The sequence below is a fragment of the Mobula hypostoma genome, chromosome 24, assembly GCF_963921235.1.
Source record: "Mobula hypostoma chromosome 24, sMobHyp1.1, whole genome shotgun sequence".
Lineage (NCBI taxonomy): Eukaryota > Metazoa > Chordata > Chondrichthyes > Myliobatiformes > Myliobatidae > Mobula > Mobula hypostoma.
The window spans coordinates 8,621,271-8,641,660 of NC_086120.1; the positions used below are offsets into that span (position 1 = coordinate 8,621,271).

The 20,390-nt window shown below is 46.5% G+C and overlaps 1 pseudogene; it reads right to left on the reverse strand.

Moving 5' to 3' along the window:
• LOC134337163 (ubiquitin carboxyl-terminal hydrolase 35-like) overlaps window positions 1–2,863 on the reverse strand; it is a 42,542-nt pseudogene extending 39,679 nt beyond the window's left edge.
• Between the last annotated feature and the right edge of the window lie 17,527 nt (window positions 2,864–20,390).

Consider the following 20,390-nt stretch of genomic DNA (forward strand, 5'->3'; position numbering starts at 1 on the left):
TGTGTGTGCCTATCCTCCCAATGCATGGCCCACTTCACCTGTTGGAAATAAATGGGGATAATCAGGAACTTGGGAGGCCCTCGGATTGGAAGGTCCTCATTTACTCTTCGCCATTTTGCATAAAACAGGTACATTCCAAACCCGTGGGTTGGTAAATTGTGGGATAACAATTGAAGTGACAATGGGGATAGAGGAATGACAGCAAATTTATTGCACACCACTCTCCAGCCAAATACTGAAGAACAAAATTTCCCAGCGGATTGTAACACAGAGGATTTTGCAGGTGGTGAAATTCAGCATGGTTATGGTGTCTCAGCATAGCTGGTACCATTATAGATTAGAGGGGACTGAGTTTCACTGCAAGGTTTCTTCATCAGCATCATTGCAAAAATACCTACACCATCTGAAAGATTGAGAGAGACCAACTCATGTTCAGTGAGGTTTATGACTAAGTCCAATGATATTAGCAAACAAATGTGGGCACTAAAATTGCTCTCATACAGACTGTATCCTCATAACCTCAGTCAAATCATCAGACTCTCTGACTATTGGAACACTGGAGATGGGGACAGGACCAGTTCATGCGGTCTCTCCATCCTGCTCCATATTTTAGTCAGGTCGTGGTTACATAATCTCGGTCTCGACTGCACCTTATCACAGACTTGGGTTTGTACTATAGTTCGGATTACACACAGCCATGAATCTCTTCAATGGCTCAGACTGTTATGGAAGAAAATTGCAAAGATCCATTTTCTCTCTGGATTTTTAAAAATGTGCGGAGGTTGACAGTTCCCCAGAGTCTGGGCAGGTATATCCAAGAACACCGTGGCTGGCTAGAGAAGAAATTAGGAGCCTTGGTTGAGATACTATTTCCACTGATAGGCAAGCCTAGAACTAGGGGACATAGGATGTAGATGAGGAACTGCTTTTCCCAAAAAGTGTTGAATCAGTGGAGTTCTCTACCCAATGAAGTAGTGGGGTTTACCTCACTAAATACATTTAATACAAGGTTGGATAGATTTTTACTTAGTAGGGTAATTAAGAGTTATGGAGAAAAGGCAGGTGGAGATTAGTTCAAGGTCAGATCAGCCATGATTTTATTGAATGGCAGAGCAGGCTCGACAGGCCAGATGCCCTACTGCTGCTCCTATTTCTTATGTTCTTGTTTGATTCATCATTACCAACAGTGAAGTGCCTGTAAGTTGACTGTATGGTAGCCAACAAAGTGGAGGATTGTCTCTCGACCTGGTAGCCTATGATTAAGAGTGTGCCTCGGGGGATGGTGCTAGGCCCATTGATGTTTGGCATCTCTATCAAACAATTTGAACAAGACCAGACAAGGCATGATTAACAAGTTTGCAGTTGACAGTAAAATAGGTGGTATAGTAGGCAATGAAGAAGATCAATCAGATTTACAGGGGCAGCTTGATCAGCTGGGGAAGTGAGATGGAGGATGTGAAATGGAGTTTAATTTGGCTAAGGACAAGGTATTCCATTTTTCAAGAGAAAATATGGATAGGTCTTTCACATAAATGTGAATGTTGTTGAACAGAGCTCCCGTGGAGTGCAAGTACAAGTTTAATTGAAAGTATAGTCACCTTTAGACTAGGTGGCAAAGATGATTTTTGGCACTATGGATTTCATTTGACATGACTTTCAGTATATAAGTTGGAAGGCCACGGTGCAGTTTTACAGAATATTGCTATCATTATACTTGAATACAAATTTGAATGCCCTGCTAAAAAGAAAATATGATGAAACTGAAAAAAGTGCAGACAGGATTTACATGTTGCCAGGACTTGAGTAACTGTGTTATCGGGAGAAGTTAGTCAGGTTAGAACTGAAAGGTAATCAGATGGAGATAAACATAGAAACATAGAAACATAGAAAATAGGTGCAGGAGTAGGCCATTCGGCCCTTCGAGCCTGCACCGCCATTTATTATGATCATGGCTGATCATCCAACTCAGAACCCAGCCTTCCCTCCATACCCCCTGACCCCTGTAGCCACAAGGGCCATATCTAACTTCCTTTTAAACATAGCTAATGAACTGGCCTCAACAGTTTGCTGTGGCAGAGAATTCCACAGATTCACCACTCTCTGTGTGAAGAAGTTTTTCCTAATCTCGGTCCTAAAAGGCTTCCCCTCTATTCTCAAACTGTGACCCCTCGTTCTGGACCTCCCCAACATCGGGAACAATCTTCCCGCATCTAGCCTGTCCAATCCCTTTAGGATCTTATACGTTTCAATCAGATCCCCCCTCAATCTTCTAAATTCCAACGAGTACAAGCCCAGTTCATCCAGTCTTTCTTCATATGAAAGACCTGCCATCCCAGGAATCAATCTGGTGAACCTTCTTTGTACTCCCTCTATGGCAAAGATGTCTTTCCTCAGATTAGGGGACCAAAACTGCACACAATACTCCAGGTGTGGTCTCACCAAGGCCTTGTACAACTGCAGTAGTACCTCCCTGCTCCTGTACTCGAATCCTCTCGCTATAAATGCCAGCATACCGGGATACAGATCATGAAAGACATAGACAGGGTGATTGCACTCAGCCATTTTTTACAAATTTTGTGAATTAAGAACAAGAAGACATGAGTTTAATGTCAGAGGGAACACCTTTCACAACAGTGCTGCAGCTCATCACCAGCAATACTGAGAAAATGAGCCTTGAGAACACAGGTTCAGTTTTGGAAAGTGCAATTCAATTCACAATGCTGAACATTTTCACAGCAGCCAAACATTTCAGTAAACCAATAATCCACTTTTCTATGTTACTGGCTAATAACCATGCCAACCAATCAACTATATCGGTCAAAACCGTTATGAAGTCTGCATTCATGATATAGTCATCAGTCATTAAGATTTGACCCCATCTATAATTTCTAGATTTGCCGGTGTCGGTGCTGTGCAATTGCTCAGCAAAAGGAGGTGTATGACGCTCCTTCCGTCCGATAGCCTGCAGGTCACCCTTGGCAAGGTGTAGTACCTGTTTAGCCTCCCAGTCAAGGTCAACGTGAAGCCATGGTTTGCAGGTGGTGGATGGCTTTGCAAGCAGTTTCTACAAATGGCATTTATGGTAGTAAAATTAAAAACACTGGGCAGATGAATCTGCTGATCAATGGCCAGGGTTACCCATCCAGGATGGACAGTGTAACTGAAGAAGGCAACGGGAAACCACTTCAGTACTCCTCCCTTGTACAATCATGAACTCAAATCAACTGTGTTCTCAGCTCAAAGATGTGAATGGAGCCTTCACCGAATGAGCCTCATCCAGTAGAGGATCTCATGAGCCATAGGTGAACCTCACAGCTATCCAGCAACTGTCGGCAGTTCAAAAGCAAAAACGATCAGACTAGCAACCTGGAATGTAAGAACTCTTAACAAACCTGATAAACTAGACAACATCAAACATGAAATGGAAAGATTAAAAATCAACATCTTGGGAATGTGTGAGATGAGGTAGAAAGGAACTGGTAGAACAAGCTCAGAGGGATATACCATCAGTTATTCAGGAGGAGAAATACATGAAAAAGGTGCTGGAATTATGTTAGGTGAAGAACATGCAAATCAATACAAGGTTATTGGACTATTCCAGATCAAATGTTACTATGGAATATACATGCAAAACCTTTTGACATTAAAATCATTGAAGTTTATGCCCCAACAGCAGACAGCAGTGAAGAAAGCATCAATCAATCTTATGACGGACTAGAAACAGCATTAAGACAATGTAAATCTCAGAAAATACCATTATTCAAGGTGACTTCAACGCAAAAGTAGTCAAGACCAGGGACGACGACAATATTGGGCATTACGGCAATGGTGAGTGAAATGAGGGAAGTGAACGACTAGCGACATGGGTCACAGAAAATGATGATATAATTGGTAATACCGTCTTCAAGCAACACCCGAGAAAACTATACACATGGAAGAACACAGGGGATAATACCAGAAACCAAATTGATTTCGTGCTTATAAGGAGAAGATAGAAAAATGCTCTGATATCATGCAAAGCATATCCGGGTGCAGACTGCTACAGTGATCACGTACCAATAATCAGCGTGATGTACCTGAGACTCAGAAAGCTTAATAGACCAAAAGTACAGCCAAAGCTGAATTTGGGACCTTTGAGAAGAAAAACAGTGACATCAGAAATGAATTCCAAATAACTGTGAAGAACAAATTCAAGGCTCTACTAAACGTCACTATTGTAGAACAGCAATGGAAAAACCTCAGAGACAGCATAACACAAGCAGCAAAAGAGGTGATTCGCAAACAACAGAAAAAAGCTAAAAAGAAATGGACGACAGAAGAAATTCTGAATCTTATGGAACAAAGAAAATGTAAGGAAAATGGAAAAGCATGCATGCACAGATAACAACAAAGTGCAAGGAAACAAAAGAAAAGTAGCTTGAGGACAAATGTGAGTTAATAGAACAATTGCAGAAGACTAACAACAGCAAGCGTATTCATGACGGGATCAAGGAGGTCACAAATTGGAAGAAATGTGGGGCAGAAAGATGATGTATGAAAGCAAAGGACGGCTCTGTAATTATGCAAAAAGGAAAAATAATGCAAAGATGGTCAGAATACATCAAAGACCATGAGGACAACTTTGATATTGGCAACAACAACGAGGGCCCAGCAATACTGAAAGGAGAAGTGGAACATGCTATGAAGAAAATGTGGAAGGGGAAATCATCAGGACCAGATGAAATTCTGGTTAAGCTGTATGAAGCGCTAGAAGATTTTGGCGTAGAGAAATTTACGATCTTATTGAATAGAATATACAATAATGGCAAAGTACCAGAAGATCTTTTAAAGACAGTATTCATTGCACTGCCAAAGAAACCAGGTGCAACAGAGTGTGTAGAGCACAGAACAATAAGCCTAATGAGCCACCTCACAAAATTTCTACTTAGAATCGTCATGTTCAGAATAAGGAACAGAATTTAACCAGAGATCAGTGAAGAACAGTGCGGCTTTGTCGAAGGCAAGGGGACATCAAACGCCGTTTATATTCTCGGGAATATTATCGGAAGGTCACTAGAAGTACAAAATGACCTATACCTCTGTTTCATTGTCTACACAAAAGCCTTTGACACAGTGAAACACTAAGTCATCATGAAAATGCTTAAAGGTATTAAAATCGACGGAACAGATCTACGAATAATCAGAAATCTCTACTGGCAAAAAAGTGCAGTGATATGGATAGACAACGAGATTGGTGAATATCAGCCAATAAAGCGAGGAGTCAGACAGTGTTGTGTTCTGTCACCAGATCTGTTCTCCCTGTACAGTGAAAACATCATGAGAACCATACAAGACCTACCTGGAATAAGTATAGGAGGATACAATATCAACGACATCCGCTATGTGGATGATACAATACTGATAGCAAACAGTGAAGTAAATTTACATAAACTAGTACCTACCATCAACACAGAGAGCAAAACTCTTGGCATAACCTTAAACAAAAAGAAAACTGAAGTAATGGTAATATCAAAGAAACCTGATATCCCAAACTGTAGGATCGTATTGGGAAATGATATACTGAAACAAGTTCACAACTTCAATTACTTTGAATCATGGGTAACATCTGATGGCTAATGCGAAACAGATATTAATGCAAGAATAGCAATGACAAGAACAGCATTTACAGAAATGAGAAATATCGTAACGAACAAGAAAATAGCAATTGAAATCCGCCTTAGAACTCTCAGCTGCTACATTCTTCCTATATTGATGTATGGCTGCGCGTCATGGACCATCTCAAATGCAATGGAACAAAAGATCAAGGCACCAGAGATGTGGTTCCTCAGACAAATGCTATGCATATCATATACGGACAGGATAACCAACGAAGAAGTTCTACAGAGAATGAAAGCAAAACATATATTACTTTAAAAAAAAATCAGAAGAAAGCAATCAAAATTCTTTGGACACATCATGCGAAGAGAGGTATTAGAACATTGAGTTACAACTGGAAAGCTGGAAGGAAAAAGAAGCAGAGGCAGAGAGAGTATGAAAATGATAGATGGAATAACATCATGGTTAGAATCAGGGGAGGAAACAACTACAATTCGGAGGGTCAGGAACCGTGAAGGATGGAGAGACATGATCGTCCACGTCGAACGGCAAGGCACCTGAATGATGATGATTATTTTGAGAGTTATTTTGCAGTTTCTAAAATAGATCTTACAAGTACATGTTTTTCCAAAGTTGGATAGCAACACACGATCCGGTCCGTGGACTCAGGGCTCCGGGTCTTCCAGTTGACCCTTGTTTGACAAACTCAAAGGAACATGATTCCCATCTTTGGGCTTGCAATATAAGTAGCCTTGGGATTGAGTGTGGGTGGCTGGTTTGTCGTGTCAGTCCCCCTTGGGGAAACGTGCTGATGGAAGGCTAGTAATCTCCAGGCCTGGTTGGAGGACCACTGCTTCATAGAGCTTTGTTGCCACTCGTTGGAGTGGTCCTTGCGGTATGGATTCGGCTGTTTCTCGGGCCAACTGAGTGGCTGCCAGACACTCCAAGCTAGGTGGGGATTTGGCTGTTTCCGTAGCCAGCTGAGGTTGCTGGCCAAACTGAGACTCGGAGCTTACCCAGAGCAGAGGTGGAACTATCTGTCGTTCTTTGGTGTTTATCTCTTCTTGTCCTTGCCTCTGTGGGGTAAGTCCAGCCGTTCTGCCGTTACCTGACGGAGCGACCTGTTCCACCTGGATGTGGAGATGAAGTTAAGTCCCGGCTTGTTGCAGGATAAGTCCCGACTCTATGTCTATGTCCTGTCCTGTCTCATGTTAGTGTTGTGTTAAAGATGAGTCCCAACTTGTCGAAGGATAAGTCCCGGCTCTATGTTGATGTTTAGACCCCAGCCTGTCTCCAGCCTCGAGAGCTAAGCTTCGAGGATTCCAAGCCAAGCTCAAGACCCAAGACCCCAAGCCTCGAGGATCCTAAGCCAAGCCCTAGACCTAAGACCCCAAGCCTCGAGGATCCCAAGCCAAGTTCAAGACCCAAGAACCCAGCCTCTATCCATGTCATGTCCTTGCCTGGTTCCGGGGTCCGAGCCCGAGGCAAGACTCAGGTTCTGGGTCCTTGTCCAGTCTCGGGTTCGGAGTCCAAGCCTTCTCTCCTAGTCCATGATTCCTAGTCCTGGTCCTGCTTTCCCGAGCCCAACACTGCGTTCTTGTCCCTGCTCCTTGCCAGAATCCTTTCACGTCCCTACTCTAGTCAAGTCCTGTTCCTTGTACTTCAGTGTCTTTGTCTTGCATTTGGGTCCGTTCCCAGCACTCCATTGTGACAGAACGAACCAGCCAACCATGGATCCAGCGACACAGTCACTGGAGATGAACTCTCGCCATCCAGAATTCACGAGTGCCGAAACCTCCCACCTACCCGCGCGAGTTGTCCTTAGTCCTGGAGAACCTCTTCAGTCGCTCGGAGGCTCCCGTAGAAGCGGGGGCCGGGGTGGAGGGGGGGGGGGGCGGTGGGTACTGTCATAGTCCGGTCCGTGAACTCCCCATTCCGGTTCACGGTCCGGTCCGTGGACTCAGGACTCCGGGTCTTCCAGCTGACCCTTGTTTGACTAAATCAAAGGCACCTGATTCCCATCTTTGTGCTTGCAATAGGAAATTGTGTGGACTAGGTTAAGGCTGGGGCACTGTGCATTAAACAAAACATTGAAAATGATAGGGAAACACCAGACAGGATTGTGTGAGGAATGTCAGGAAGAGGAGTCAGTAGAACATGTAGTTCTGAGTTGCAGGAAGTATGGGAGACAGAGAGAGATGATGAGAAACAAATTAAGGGAGTTGGGGATGCAGGAATTCACATTAAAAGGGTTGCTGGACATGGGTGAGAGAGCACAAGTCCGGGTATTTTTAGCGTTTTTAAGGGGTACAGCGTTTTTTTTTATAGAATATGACGAATAAACAGAAATAGGATACTAGGATGGTCAAAGATGGGAGGGTGAAGTGTAAGTTTGTGTGTGTGTGTGTGATTGGGTGAAGGGATTTAGAATGTATGTCTAGTGCACATTCTGGAGCAGAGGGTGGCGGTAATGCACCATTAAGCTGGATGCCAACCGCCGTAAAACAAGATACAGACAGACAGACAGTGTGGGCTGCTAGTTTGTCTCGTCAGTCCTCCTTGGAGCAACCTGCTGATGGAATGCTAGTGAAACCATTTGTGATCTCTCGGCCTGGTTGGAGGACCACTGCTTCATGGAGCCTTGTGGCAACTCGTTGGAGTGGTCTTTGCCGTATGGATTCGGCTGTTTCCCGGGCCAGCTGAGTGGCTGCCAGCCACTCCAAGCTAGGTATGGAGCTGGCTGTTTCCGTAGCCAGCTGAGGTTGCTGGCCGAACCTGAGAGTAGGAGCTTCCCCGGAGCAGAGATGGAACTGTCTGTCGTTGTTTGGTGTTTGTCTCTTCTTGTCCTCGCCTCTGTGGGGTAAGCCAGGCCGTTTTGCCTTTGTCCTGCGGAGGGATCTGTCTTGTCTTGTCCTCGCCTCCAGGTGGTAAGCCAGGCCGTTTTTCCGTTGCCCTGATGGGGGACCTGTCTTGTCGTGTCCTTGTCTCTGTTTTGTAAGTCCGGCCGTTCTGCCGTTACCTGACTGAGACCCGTCCCACCTTGTGAGATGAAGTTGAGTCCCGGCTTATTGTAAGATAAGTCCTGGCTCTATGTCTTATGTTCTGTCCTGTCTCATGTTAGTGTCGTATTAAAGATGAGTCCCGGCTTGTAGGAGGATAAGTCCCGGCTCTATGTTGATGTTTAGACACCAGCCTGTCTCTAAGCCTCGAGGATCCCAAGCCAAGCTCAAGACCCAAGGCCCCAGCCTCTAGCCATGTCATGGTCCTTGCCTGGTTCCGGGGTCCAAGCCGGAGGCAAGACCCAGGTTCTGGGCCCTTGTCCAGTCCTGGGCTCGGAGTCCAAGCCTTGTCCCCTCGTCCATAGTTCCTAGTCCTGGTCCCGCTCCACCTATCCCAGCTCTGCATTCTTGTCCCTGCTCCTTGCCTGAATCCTGTCATGTCCCGACTCTAGTCAAGTCCTGTTCCTTGTACTTCAGTGTCTGTGTCTTGCATTTGGTTCCGTTCCCAGCACCCCATTGTGACAGTATTACTCCACTGAGCTGCAGGCGCAAATCCAACTAAATTGTGTGGCTGCCTTTAATTCCTCCTTTTCCCCAGTCCAAACTTTGAATTGTTTAACTTTTATTTTTTGGATCTTGGAGGGAAGTAGCGGTCATTATGTCGTATCCTTTAAGCAGTAGAAACAGCTTTTTGAACCCAGCAATGGAAAGGGAAAAACTTGGAAAGAAAAATCAGAAGATATGCCTGTCTGGGCTGAGCGATTGGAACGTGCGTTGATGGGTCTTGACAACAAAATGGACAACACTTCTGAGTTGAAGTCGTTCCGAAAGAGTTTACAGGCTATTGAGGAAAATACTGTTTCTTTGATTACTGAGTTTAAAGAATCGAAACGTCAGATTGTGGATATTTCAACCCGCTTGGAACAGGCTCAACGCAAAATTGTCGATTTAAAGGTAAAATTGCGTAGAAATAATATTCGAATTGTGGGTCTTGGAGAAGGCGCTGAGAGTGGGAATTCATCGGATTATTTTGCCAATGTGTTTCAATCTCTGGTTCAGGATATTCGATCTCAACCCCCCGATATTGAAAGAGCTCACAGAATTTTCACTTTGTCAGATAAAGCTCGACCAATTTTAGTGAACTTTCTTTGCTTTAAAGTTAAAGACCAAATCGTAAAATGTGAAAGAAAACAAAGTTTATAAATTTAACGGTTCCGAGTTCCGTTTTCTACGAAGATTATCCACGGGAAGTTATGGAACAACGAATCAAATTCATATCTGTCATGAAGATTGCGCATGAAAAAAGACACATTCCATCGCTCAGATATCCAGCGAGATTCAAATTATTTCCTTAAAATTCTACACCTCGTGTCTTGGATCCCCAAGCGGCATCGGATTTTGTCAAATCTATTGTGGAATCGGCTGATGTATGAAGGATATTAGAGTTGCTGAATAATTTTCTGAAAGAAAACAGGCTTTGAAGATTTCTGTATGCTGAAGATATCCTTTGATCGAGTGATTATTTAAATAAGAGCAACTTCTTGGTTTGACTAAAGAATAACTTTTTTGAAGTCTGTTCAGCATACGGAGTGAATTAATAGTGGACAGATTGTTAACCGGTTTGTTTATCTGTTTCTATCTTCCTTTTTCTTTATTAATTAAGTAATAGTTTGCTTATAGTTTATATAGACTTTTTCTTACATTATGGAGGGATTAGTAATAGATAATTAGCTTCAGTTCTTTTGTTAAATAAAGTACTAAATTAAAGAATAATGGCTCTGCTTTTCGGTCATTGGAGATTGTGGTTTCGGCTAATAGCATTGTTTTGGCGTCTTCGGAGACAGTCTTTGCATTCCCTAGTTTATTTTAAATGATTAAGTATAAACATTTTCATTTTCTGCTGGGCTTTTATTTTAAGTTTACGTATTTTCTTAAGGGGGAGGGGGGTGAATTGAGAGTTAAAAACTTTTAAATCAATACTTAAATTGAGCGGCACGCGGAATTCCACCGTTTTGCTCTTGGGGATGCGTTCCGGCTTTTTCTTCTTTGCCGGATTTCTATCTTTGGGGATGGTGGGAGGTTTGGGCGTATTTTTGCATTTTGGGGTTTATCGTGGGATTTTTTTCACTCATTTCCTGTATTTTTCCAGATTATGGAGTCTGGAGCATGCGTGTTTTCTATTTGGTTATATTCATCACCGCCATCTTTGATTAGCCCGCGATGGTATGCGTGTATTGTTTTTAAGAACAATATTCAATGGTACTTAAACAGATAAACGTTATTAGTTAGAATACACGTGGCTGGAATCACCCTATTAAGCGAAGGAAGACTTTTAAAATTATTAATCGATTCCAGCCCGATATAATTTTTGCTCAAGAAACGCTTATCAGAACAGGCGATCAAAATAGATCTTTTTCAAAACCTGGAAGGGCCTTCAATATCATGCTACTTCTCAAAATAAAACAAAGGGAGTGTCTATTTTTAATAAATCTAATATTTTATGTATTCAAAAAGACATCGTCTCAGATAATAATGGTAGATTTGCAGCGGTGTGCAACACACGGCGCTAAAATACCACACGTAGTCGGTGAGTTAGAGTTGCGATGAAAGAGATTCAAACTTCGAGGCCTGCTTTAAAGCCTTCCCGTTCCCGCCCTCCCTGGGCGGGACTGCTGTGGGGGATGCATATTCCCAGACCTTTTCCGCGCGCGGGATTTCCCCCCTGCTGGTGAAGATGGCCCGGCGCCGTTTTTGGGGCCGACCTCTCTGCGGGCGCGCGCTGTTTCGTGAGCCGGTTCGTGTGTGCTAGAAAGTGGGCCGCCACATAACCCTCCCCTCCCCCAGAACCCGCGATACTATTGGAAAATACAAATGCACACATTGTGTTTTCTATGTTTTCTATTTATTACAGTATTTACTCAACAGTTTTCTATATTTACTATGTAACCACTGCAAGCTCAATAGAAGGTATTCACTATGTAGCCATGACTTTTGACCTGTTCCCTATTAATTCATGAAGAGAACTAGAATGAAACCAAGTAGAAATATAACAGTGGCGAGTAAGGTGATGAAATATGTGGCAGTATGTCAACGCAAGACTAATTTAGAAATAATTGTGGTTAGGGATGAGAGGACATATGGTCTAAAATGTAAACTAGGACATAATTAAGTTGGGGATTAAAACAATAGTGGAAAGTCTGATGATATGCAATCACAGGCCGACTGGATATGATAATGTAGCTAAGATAGGAAAATTGCTATAAAAATGCTGTATACAAGCCACGAGGGGCAGTCAGCTAGTAGCTTTCTGATTGTCTCAGCTTTGATTTGCAAATTAAAGTTTAAAACGTCTTGACGAGTTTTCTGCGTCTCCTTGTCGTTTGTGAGAAACGAGAAACCACGACAATACCTCCCCCAATGTCCACAGTCTGGATCGGCCTCTGGTTGGGAGGTCTGCCCCTGCGCCGCGGTGCCTGAGCCTGGACCGGCTGCGCCAAATCCACATGGGCCGGTTTGAGTCGGTCCACCGTGAAAACCTCCTCTCTCTCCCCCCCAATGTCCAGCACGAACGTGGACCCGTTGTTCCTGATCACCTTAAACGGCCCCACGTAGGGCCGCTGTAGCCGTGCCCAGTGCCCGCCCCGTCGTACAAAAAGAAATTTACAGTTCTGCAGGTCTTTGGGTACGCAGGTCGGGCTCTGTCCGTGCTGTGAAGTGGGTATGGGGGCCAGGTTACCGAACCTCTCACGTAGTCTGTCCAGGACTGCATCGGGTTCTTCCTCTTGCCTCCTTGGGGCTGGTATGAACTCTCTTGGGACTACCAGGGATGCGCCGTACACCAACTCGGTTGACGAGGTGTGCAGATCCTCCTTGGGCGCCGTGTGGATTCCGAGCAGGACCCAGGGAAGTTCGTCCACCCAGTTAGGCCCCTCCAGGCGGGCCATGAGAGCCGACTTCAGGTGACGGTGGAAACGCTCCACTAGTCCGTTCGACTGTGGGTGCTAGGCAGTTGTGTGGTGTAGTTGCGATCCTAAAAGGCTGGCCATAGCTGACCACGGGCTGGAGGTGAACAGGGCGCCCCTATCAGAGGTAATGTGGGCCAGTACCCCGAAGCGTGCTACCCAGGTTGTGATCAGTGCTCGGGTGCAGGATTCGGAGGTGGTGTCCGTGAGCGGGACCGCTTCTGGCCATCTGGTGAACCGGTCTATCATAGTTAGGAGGTACCGCGCTCCTCGTGACACTGGCGGGGGCCCCACGATATCTACATGAATGTGGTCGAACCTCCGGCGGAGCCTTGGTTTGCCGCTGCACCTTGGCCGTTTGGCACTGCATGCACGTTTTGGCCCATTCACTGACCTGTTTACGCAGTCCATGCCACACGGACCTGTTGGCGACCAGCCGGACGGTAGTCCTGATGGAGGGGTGCGCTAAGTTGTGAATGGATTCGAAAACCCGCCGGCGTCAGGCTGCTGGGACGACGGGGCGGAGTTGGCCGGTAGCTACGTCACACAGTAGGGTCTTCTCACCTGGGCCTACGGGGAGGTCTTGGAGCTGCAAACTGGAGACCGCAGTCCTATAACTAGGGATTCTCGTTGTCTGCCTGCTGAGCCTCGGCCAGCGCTGCATAGTCCACCCCCTTGGACAGGGCCTGTATGTTCGGTCTGGAAAGTGCGTCCGCCACGACGTTGTCCTTTCCCGAGACATGCCGGATGTCTGCCGTGTACTCGGAAATGTAGGACAGATGTCGCTGCTGGTGGGACGTCTAGGGGTCGGACACCTTCCTGAACGCAAAGGTGTGCGGTTTGTGGTACGTGACGCGGTGAAGGGCCTACCTTCTAAGAAGTACCTGAAATGCCGGATTGCCAGGTATAGTGCCAATAGCTCCCGGTCGAAAGTACTGTATTTGAGTTCGGGTGGTCGTAGGTGTTTGCTGAAGAACGCCAGGGGTTGCCAGTGACCCTCGATGAGTTTTTCCAGCACTCCACCGTCTACTGTGTTGGATGCATCCACTGTGAGGGCAGTAGGAACGTCCATTCTGGGGTGCACTAGCATCGCAGTGTTTGCCAAGGCTTCTTTGGTTTTAACGAAAGCGGCTGCGGCCTCATCGTCCCAGGTAATGTCCTTGCCCTTACCCGACATCAGGTTGAACAGGGGGCGCATGATTCGGGCTGCTGAGGGGAGGAAACGGTGGAAGGAATTCACCATACCCACGAATTCCTGCAGGCCTTTGATTGTGTTGGGTCGGGGGAAGTGGCAGACCGCGTCTACCTTGGCGGGCAGCGGAGTTGCCCCCTCTTAAGTAATCCTGTGGTCCAGGAAATCGATGGTGTCGAGTCTGAACTGGCATTTGGCCGGGTTGATTGTAAGGCCGAATTCACTCAGGCGGGAGTAGAGCTGGCGGAGGTGGAACAGATGCTCCTGACGACTACTGCTGGCTATGTGGATGTCGTCCAAATAGATGAATGCAAAGTCCAGATCTCGTCCCACCGCGTCCATTAGCTGCTCGAACGTCTGTGCGGCATTCTTTAGACCGAACGGAATTCGGAGGAATTCGAAAAGTCCGAACGGGGTGATGAGTGCTGTTTTGGGGATGTCGTCCGGATGTACAGGGATTTGATGGTATCCCCGGACGAGGTTTACCTTGGAAAAGATCCTTGCGCCTTGTAGGTTTGCTGCGAAGTCTTGAATGTGCGGCACAAGGTAGCGGTCTGCCGTTGTAGCCTCGTTCAGTCTGCGGTAGTCACGGAATGGTCTCCAGCCCCCCGTTGCCTTGGGCACCATGTGAAGGGGGGAGGCCCATGGGCTGTCGGACTGTCGTATGATCCCCAATTCCTCCATCTTCTTGAACTCCTCCTTCGCCAGTCGGAGCTTGTCCGGGGGAAGCCTTCAAGCACGGGCGTGGAGGGGTGGTCCCTGGATCGGGATGTGGTGCTGTACTCCGTGTCTGGGCATAGCTGCTGTGAACTGCGGTGTCAGTACTGATGGGAAACCCGCCAGGACCCTGGTGAATTCGTCGTCGGACAGCGTGATGGAGTCCAGGTGTGGGGCTGGCAACTTTGCTGCACCCAGGGAGAAGATTTGAAAAGTGTTGGCGTGGGCTAATCGCTTCCCTTGCAGGTCGACCAGCAGGCTGTGGGCTCGTAGAAAATCAGCCCCCAGGAGTGGTTGGGCCACGGCGGCCAGTGTGAAGTCCCACGTGAACCGGCTGGAGCTGAACTGTAGCCGCACCATGCGGGTGCCGTAGGTTCGCATTGTGCTGCCATTTGCGGCCCTCAGGGTGGGTCCTGGTTCTCTGTTGCGGGTGTCGTAACTCGTTGGAGATAAGACGCTGATCTCCGCTCCGGTATCGACCAAAAAGCGGCGTCCCGACTGCTTGTCCCAGACATACAAGAGGCTGTCCTGATGGCCAGCCGCCGAAGCCATCAGCGGCGGCTGGCCTTGCCGTTTCCCGGGAATTTGCAGGGTGGTCTGCAGTGGCGGGCCTCTGTGCCCCACCGCTGGTGGTAGAAGCACCATTGTTCGTTGGGCTCCTCACTCCCGTCGCCAGGTTTTGTAGGCTGTGCTGCCGGGCCTGGTCTGGTCTGCCATTGGACACGCGGCTTGGTGATCTGTGCGACGGGCACCCCGCTCTCTTTCCTGGCATTCCACAGCACATCTGCTCGGGCCGCCACCTCCCGGGGGTTGCTGAAATCTGCGTCGGACAGCAGCAGCCATACGACCTCGGGCAGTTGCTCTAGGAACGCCTGCTCAGGCATGAGGCAGGGTTTGTGTCCTTCAGCCAGGGCCAATATTTCGTTCAATAACGCCGACGGCGGCCTGTCTCCCAAACCAACCAAGTGCATTAAGCGGCGTGCTCGTTCGCGCAGTGAGAGTCCGAAAGTCCTTATGAGCAGAGCTTTGAATGCCGTGTATTTGCCGTCCTCCGGGAGCGACTGTATAAACTCCTCAACTTGTGCAGCTGTCTCCTGGTCGAGGGAGCTCAGCACGTAGTAGTAGCGAGTGGACTCCGAGGTTATCTGCCGAATGTGGAATTGTGCTTCTGCTTGTTCCAACCATAATTGGAGTCGCAGCGTCCAGAAGCTTGGCAGTTTTAACGAAACTGCGTGAAAAGATGCGGCGTGTCACCAATTGTAGCTGTGTGCTACACACAGCGCTAGAATAACCACAATTAGTCGGTGAGTTAGAGTTGTGATAAAAAAAAATTATTCAAACTTCGCGGCCTGCTTTAAAGCCTTCCCGTTCCCGCCCTCCCTGGTCCGGACTGCTGTGGGAAATACATAATCGCAAACCCTTTCCGCGCGCGGGATTTTCCCCCTGCTGGTGAAGATGGCCTGGCGCCCTTTTTGGGTCCGACCTCTCTGCGGGCGCGCGCTGGTTCGTGTGTGCTAGAAAATGGGTCGCCACGTGTAGTCCCAGCAGGAGATGCGCTCTTATTTTGAGCCGAGGGTCTGGCAAGAACTGAGACAAGACGTTACCATCTGCCTTTTTCATATGACATTGCCTAATATGATAGTTTTTGTTCTACCTGTTTTTACTTTAAGAATCTAACAGGCACTCGATTGTTTAAAGGGACATTATCTTTGATGCTCTCCTTGAATTGTGACATTCAGAACAAGAATTGCTTTGGAAATTCAGCCATGTTGGTTGTCTGAGTATATTTAGATCAGATTAGATTAGATTATGAGGACACTCAGTCCTCTTTTATTGTGATTTAGTAATGCATGCATTAAGAAATGATACAATGTTCCTCCAGAATATCACAGAAACACAAGACAAACCAAGACTAAAAAAACTGACAAAAACCACATAATTATAACATAGAGTTGCAACAGCGCAAAGCAATACCATAATTTGATAAAGAACAGACCATAGGCACGGTAAAAAAAAGTCTCAAAGTCTCTCGAAAGTCCCATCATCTCACGCAGACGGTAGAAGGAAGAGAAACTCTCTTCCTGCCATGAGCTTCCAGCGCTGCAAACTTGCCAATGCAGCAGACTGGAAGCACCGGACCACAGCCGACTCTTGAATCCGTCCGAAAACTTCGAGCCTCCGACGAGCCCTCCGGCACCGAACACCATCTCTGCCAAGCGCTTCAACCCGGGCCCCGGCAACAGGCAATAGGCAAAGCCAAGGATTTGTGGACTCCCGTCCGGAGATTCCTGATCACACAGTAGCAACAGCAGCGAAGCAGACATTTCATAAGTTTCTCTAGATGTTCCTCGGTGTTTCTCACTGCTGTCTCCATCAAATCAGGATTGTGCACGGTACCTACTTAACAAATATCATTTCGGAGCGGCCGCGAGCGCTGCGTCACGCAGCCATCTTCTCCAGCCCTCTCAGGTTTATTCACTGAATTTGGAAGGAAATGTTAATCTGGGCTAATGGTTTAATTGGGTGGTGGTGAATTCACTCCCATTACATTTTCTAAACCTGTTTCCCGTTCTCTTGCATTCAAAAGAGCAGAGAAATGAAGTGGGATGTAGAATGGGTCTTCAGTTCAATGTCATGCATATTGATTCCACTCAAAGTTAAATTAGATTAGATTATGAGAACATTCAATCCTCGTTTATTGTTATTTTGAAATGCATAGATGCATTAAGAAATGATACTCCTCCAGAGTGATATCACATAAAACAGGACAAACTAAAGACTAACACTGACAGAACCACATAATTATAACATATAGTTACAGCAGTGCAAAGCAATACCATAATTTGATAAAGAACAGACCATGGGCACGGTAAAAAAAAAAGTCTCTAGTCCCGATCGACTCCTGAGTCCCTGATAGCAGGCGGCAAAAGGGAGAAACTCCCTGCCATAAACCTCCAGGCACCGATAACTGCCGATGCATTGGAAGCACCCGACCACCCCCGACACTGAGTCCGTCCATCTGAAAACTTCGAGCCTCCGACCAGCCCCTCCAATGCAGTCTCCCGAGCGCCTTCGACCTCACCCCGGCCGCCGAAACAAGCAAAGTCGAGGATTCGGGGCAGCAGCGGCACCGAAGCGGGCATTTCACATGTTTCTCCAGATGTTCCTCTGTACTCTCACGTCTGTCTCCATCAAATCAGAATTGTGCACAGTACTCTACAATGTACCACCGGGCCGCGGACCGGTACCGAGCCGCAAAGCATGAGCTACTTGGCCGCGAGCAAACGATATGAGTCAGCTGCACCTTTCCTCATTCCCTGTCACGCACTGTTGAACTTGAACGCACGCGAGGTCATTACCCGCGCGTCATCCATGTCAGCGAGGGTGGGAGATCAACTCCTCGAGCTTGCAAATGACAGCGGGCTGAAAAATATGTTTGTCTCTCTACCGGCATTCTGGATCAAGGTCAAGGCTAAATATCCTGAGGTAGCCACGAAAGCACTGAAAACGTTGCTTCCATATCCAACATATCTCTGCAATGAATGCAACGAAAACTAAATTGCGGAATAGACTGGACATAGGGAACCCCCTTCGACTATCGCTGTCTCCCATCACCCCTCGATGTTGCAGGGAAACAAGCCCAGGGCTCCCACTGATTCAACGATATTGGTGTGTTGCAATGATTCTACATGTTCATACGAGGAAAATATGTGCTGTGTGTTTAATATCCAAACGTTATTTAAAATGTTATGATGCTATTGACTTATATAACCATATAACAATTACAGCACGGAAACAGGCCATCTCTGCCCTTCTAGTCCGTGCTGAACGATACCCTCACCTAGTCCCACCGACCTGCAGTCAGCCCGTAACCCTCCATTCCTTTCCCGTCCAATTTTTCTTTAAGTGATAATATCGAACCTGCCTCTACCACTTCTACTGGAAGTTCGTTCAACACTTACTTCAAGCTCCCTTGTTCTACCCTGATAATTGACTTATCACTATATTCATGCGAGGAAAATATGCGCTGTGTGTTTAATATTAAATTCGTTACATAAACCCTTTTAGAAACGAAATTGTGTGTATTAGCCACTTGTCCACGATATTCCGGTCGTGATTAACACCCCCCCCCCCACCCCTCCAACAGAATCTCCAAAAACGATTTGTAGAAAAAAAATTCAGCACGTACACGCATGCGCAAGTCATGCATGCACACACAGGTGCCGGCGCAAGGCTGCATGGTCATTGTAGTCTTTCACTGGGTAAACACAACGTATTTGACTGCTACTCCTGTCCGTTGGCAACCCTACCCCCAAGAATATTGCCGGTCTGCAAGAATATTGTCAATATCAAACCGGTCCGTGGTGCAAAAAAGTTGGGGACCCTGTTGTAAATAGTAGATTAGGGTGTGCCAGTGGAGAAGGGGGAGAAAAATCTGAGCCATTATCAGTTGTGACAGCCAGAGAAAAGATATGACATTAGCCCTCAAGGTTACTTTGGGCCTTGTTCTAAGAGTGCAGAAGGGCACAGACCAATCAGTCAGAGTGGGAAACAGATAGAGAATTAAAGTGACAGGCAATTGGAAGCTCAGGATTACCCCTGCTGTCTGAAAATAGGTGTTCTGCAAAACTGTCACCCAAACTGTGTTTCATTTGTCCATTGTTGTAAAGACTGGATTGTGAACCCCAAATGCAGTTCACTAGATTGGAAAAAAAAGTGCAAGTGATTCTTTACCTGGCAGGAACATTTAAGTCTTTGCATGTTCAAAAGGGATGGGGTGAAAGGGCACCTGTGATCCATCTCCTGTCAATGCATGGGAAAATGTCCCAGGGTGAAGATTGGTTGGTGGCCACCGATGAACAGACCAGGGGACGATCTTTCAACATTCTGAAAGGAGAGAGAAGAAAAATGTGTTTGATGGTGGAACGTTGTTGGAGCTGACAGAAATTGCAAAGAATGAAAGAGCTGGAGGTGAAACTGTGGGGTGTGACAGGGATCAGAAGAAAGTGAAAGAGGAGAAAATATGGACAGTAGTAGAGTTCAGCTACTTGATTTTGTGACTTTTTATGTCAGAAAAGAAGGAGAAAGTCACCTATACCACCCATCCGGGAGATTGCCTCTTCTTTCCCATCCTCCTGCCTCAGACAAAAGACAGAAAAGCCTGAAATTATATAGCACCAACCTCAAGGACAGCTTGCATTCTACTGTTATAAGACAATTAAACAGTTCCCTCTTATGATATGACCTTGTGCCTGACTGTCTGCCTGCACGGCACCCTCTCTGTAACTGTAACACTCTATTCTCTATCCTGTTATTGTTTTATCGTGTACTACCTCAGTGCACTATTGTAATGAATTGATCTGTATGAGGTGTATGCAAGACAAATTTTCGAATGTACCTCATTTAAAATGACGTTGATAAACCAGTTTTACCGATATACTACAGCAGCATCGAGTGCAACAAATAAAACAGAATTGTGGATTAAGATAGTGTCGAGAGCGAGTGAATTGGTGCAGTAGTGAGAAGCATGGAGCATGTGTGTGGGGATGCGTTGCATTAGTAGCATTTCTCGTCATGTGATGAGGTTGCTGCCTTAAGGAACGCCAGATAATTTGAGCAGACCTGTGACTTGGGGTGTACGGGATAGCACCTCTGTGGAAGGGACATTGTGTATACTCTGCGCCATCTACTCTCCATTTGTCTCCACTGGGTAATCAGCTCACCTGGCTCCAAGTAGCCTTTTGCACAAGACAGCGGTCCCACCCTGGTGTAGAGCTTCAACAGGCAGGCTAAGCTACGTGTGGGTAGCCAGTGAGCCTCACACACAGGCGAGATAGGAACATGCCTCTCCTAGCTGGAGAAGTCAGCTCCAGTTAACTGGGTGGATGAGATCAATAGTGAGATAGAATGGCCAGGAAAGCAGTC